Here is a 4,331-nt window from a genome sequence, read left to right on the forward strand (position 1 = left end):
TGTGTGTGTGTGTGTGTGTGTGTGTGTGTGTGTGTGTGTGTGTGTGTGTGGCAAAAAGAAATGGTATGCCATAGTGGACAAATCAGTAGTTTCATTGAGTCGTCGGGGAGACCCAGGTTGCTGGACTTCCTGCACGCCTGTCTGCCTCCATCATGCTCATGTGAGCAGCAGGCGCTCCCCGGGATGTGCTAGGTTATCATTCACCACCAGAGGCCAACGCATGTAGAGCAGCAGAATGCTCTCTAAACAGTGTTTTCCCCCTCGTGTGAGGAAAGACCAGAAGTATTTGTGTTCGTGTGGGCGTATGTTAATGTCTTTGTGCATCAGCCTGTGTGTTCAGAAAAGAGAAACTGTTTGAGAGAGTGAGCAAATAAGCAAGCAAGAAAGAATTCCTGTTTCTGAGTGATCGGCATCCCATTGAGGGTGTGTTTATGTTCATTTTCTTTTCGCACGTTTGAGCTAAAACTATGTTTCACAATCGCAGAGTGGTAAGGTTCTGTCACCTTTTTGTAGTTATTCACCATGTTATAAATATACACTGACATTCACAGTGCTCAAATAATCCCTGGTACTAAATCAACTCACTGGTCACTTCTGAAACATTTATTCATTATTAATTCAATACGACTGTCTTAGATCACGTGACATGCAAAAACACACGATGGTGTGTCAGACAGAGTGGGACTATTCATGTCTGTCTGGGCGACCTTATAAAACCAACGCTGTAAAGTCTTTTTTTAATAGTTCTGAATGTAAGGCCAATCAGAACAAATCTGGCTTGAGATAGCATAAATATCAAGGGAAGAACGTATTTACTTATGACTCAGTGCACACACTGTGAAGGGATTTGTGTGTGTATGTGTGTGTGTGTGTGTTTTCATCAAGGTCACTTTCCTCAGCTGCTAATTGGCAAACACACACACACACACACACACACACACACACACACACACACACACACACACACACACACACACACACACACACACACACACACACACAATAATCTTGAACAAGATTAATGCTTTCACTCTTGAGTGATATTAATCTTTTGCCCAATCCGTCAAAAACGGTCAAAGTTCTTTAAAAACCAAAAGCAAAATCCAAATGTGGGTTATAAATACACAACCTTATAAAAGTGTTTGTTCAAAGCATAAAACCTATCTGCTTTCCTGTGGGTGTACCAAATTTACTGGTGCTGGCAAACTCAAAATGACTCCTAATCAGAAACATATTGATGACTGTGATTACTTAATAATTTCAAAAGTGCACTTTTAGCATAAAAATCAATAACTTTTTGTGTCAATAAATTTTTTGTGTAAAATTCAGTGGTGTGGTCACAGTGTAACCATCCGTCCATTTTCTTCCGCTTATCCAGGGTTGGGTTGTGGGGGCAGCAGCGCAGAGAGACCCAGACTTCCCTCTCCCCAGCCACTTGGGCCAGCTCGTCTGGGGGAATCCCAAGGTGTTCACAGTCTGGCTGAGGAACATAGACCCTCCAGCGTGTCCTGGCTCTTCCTCTGGGCCTCCTCCCAGTGGGACATGCCCGAAACACCTCACCAGGGAGGCGTCCAGGAGGCATCCTAAAACCAAATGCTCGAGCCACCTCAACTGGCTCCNAACACCTCACCAGGGAGGCGTCCAGGAGGCATCCTAAAACCAAATGCTCGAGCCACCTCAACTGGCTCCTCTTCACATGGTGGAGCAGCGGCTCTACTCCAAATCCCTCCCGGATGACCGAGATTCTCACCCTATCTCTATCTATAGCTTGTATCCGTGATCTTGTCCTTTCGGTCACTACCCAAAGCTCGTGACCATAGATGAGGGTTGGAATGTAGACTGACTGGCAAATCGAGAGCTTCGCCTTCTGGCTCAGCTCCCGCTTCACCACGACAGACCGGTACAGCGCCGGCATGACTGCAGACGCAGTACCAATCTGCCTGTCGATCTTCCGCTCCATTCTTCCCTCATTCATGAACAAGACCCAGAGATACTTAAACTCCTCCACTTGAGGCAGGACCTCYTCCCCGACACGGAGAAGGCACCCTACCCTTTTCCAGCTCAAGACCATGGTCTCGGATTTGGAGGCACTGATCTTCATCCTGGCCACTTCACACTCGGCTGCGAACCGCTCCAGTGAGATCAGGAGATCACGATTTGATGAAGCCAATAGGACCACATCATCCACAAAAAGCAGAGATGTGATCCTAAGGTCACCAAAACGGATCCCCTCAATACCTCGGCTGCGCCTAGAAATTCTGTCCATAAAAGTTATGAACAGAATCTGTGACAAAGGGCAACCTTGGCGGAGTCCAACTCTCACCGGAAACGAGTCTGACTTACTGCCGGCAATGCGGACCGAGCTCTGGCACCGGTCGTACAGGGACCTAACAGCCTGTATCAATGGTACCCCATACGCCCGGAGTACCCCACACAGAAATCCCAGAGGGACACGGTCGAATGTCTTCTCCAAGTCCACCAAACACATGTAGACTGGTTGGGCGAACTCCCATGCACCCTCCAAGACCCTGCTAAGGGTGTAGAGCTGGACAGCTGTTCCACAACGCGGACGAAAACCACACTGCTCTTCCTGAATCCAAGATTCGACTACCCTCCTCTCCAGGACCCCTGAATAGACATTACCAGGGAGGCTAAGAAGTGTGATCCCCCAATAGTTGGAACACACTCTGTTGCTCCCCTTTTTAAATAAGGGGACCACCACCCCGGTTTGCCAATCCAGGGGAACTTCCCGGTGTCCACGCAGTATTGTAAAGTTGTGTCAACCAACGCAACTCTACAACATCCAGAGCCTTAAGGAACTCCAGGCGTATCTCATCCATCCTTGGTGCCCTGCCACCTAGATGCTTTTTAACCACCTCGGTGACCTTGGCACCAGAGATTGGAGGTCCGACCCACAGTGTAACATTAATATATCATTATAGATTTTTTTATTATAAGGCCTTGTTTCAGGTATTAAACATTTCTGTTAATCTAATCTGTGCAAACGAATTATAAAATAGGCCTTAATACTGTATAACTCACTTTTACATAGAAGAAGRTTTCACTTATTTTTAATGATGCAACATATAGATAAACATTTTAAAATAGAAACCAATTCTGTATTTCCTGCTCTGAAGATTATATTTTGATCAAAAATGAAATTGTTGTCTACATGACTTTGATGAAAAAAAATGCAAATGTTTGTATTTTTGCATGCATGTGCAGGCTCTGATTGTTCAACACAAATGTATCTTGTGCAGATGAAATTAGCATAAACCACAAAAGAGATTGAGCTCTTGGTATCCTCTTTACTGGCTATACGAAGAAAAAGCAGACATGCAAACTCAATCCTGAAGTGTTGTTGTGTAAAATGTCCAGGTCTGGGTCTGTTTTAGTCTTTGGAGCATTTTTACCCACATTAAGTGTAGCTGTCTTTAAACCAAAATGAATTCCCAAAGTCATACTGGTGTCAGGAATAGATGCTTGAGTCGAGCAGAGTTCTCTGCAGTCTAGCTGGAGCCCTGAGATTTCTAAACTTTTATTTTTTTTTTATTTTACCCATTCGTAGACAGAAACTTAAACAAGAAAGTGAAACACATTCCTACCCAAAAACATTGACAAACCAAACCATCAACATCCTAATTGAACTGTGACATCTCAGGACCTAATTAGTACAATTTCATTRAAACCAGACGGTCTTCACAGCTGGTTGAGCATTCCTTAGGTTGTCCCAGCCTCTTCCATGGCCTTGTTTTTCCTAAGGTTTATTTTTTTTCTAATCTTGACACAATTAGCATCAGGTCTCAAAGCATCTGCTTCTTTAAAAATATTTAATATTTCAATGTTCTTCTAATAATCCATTAAGCATGCATACAATAATACTATTTAAGAAAATGTGTTCCATTTCAGGGCTTTACTACACTGTGATTAAACTTGTGAGATGATAGAGCATCACAACTTCTAGAGATCTTAAAAAATACGAATTAGTGCTTAAACAGTTCTGTCTACCATGAAAGGTGCAATTAAAGGTGTGATAATTCTGGTGTAAATTTGGCAATCACAGATTCCAATCTGCTGCTTTTAAACAGATTATTTGTACCAATTCATGTGCGGCTCTCCAAGTTCAGGCAGTTTTCTACAGTAAATCAAACCTTACATGGCAAAAGGGAGATGAATATAAAACAAACCCGCCTGTTCAAGGATCCTGCATACTTTAGTGGTCTGTGCAGTCGTGCTCGATTGTGTTGGGCAAGAATGGAGGATTGTGCAAATATGTGTGTGTGTGTGTGTGTGTGTGTGTGTGTGTGTGTGTGTGTGTGTGTGTGTGTGTG

General features: G+C 43.7%; 1 protein-coding gene across 1 annotated transcript in view; it reads left to right on the forward strand.

The window, feature by feature from the left end:
* The window catches only part of LOC106526359 (uncharacterized protein C14orf132), a gene marked incomplete in the record, with an annotated part of 34,469 nt that overhangs the window by 28,606 nt on the left and 1,532 nt on the right, over positions 1–4,331 (forward strand).

Source organism: Austrofundulus limnaeus, unplaced genomic scaffold (assembly GCF_001266775.1).
Source record: "Austrofundulus limnaeus strain Quisiro unplaced genomic scaffold, Austrofundulus_limnaeus-1.0 Scaffold273, whole genome shotgun sequence".
Classification (NCBI taxonomy): domain Eukaryota; kingdom Metazoa; phylum Chordata; class Actinopteri; order Cyprinodontiformes; family Rivulidae; genus Austrofundulus; species Austrofundulus limnaeus.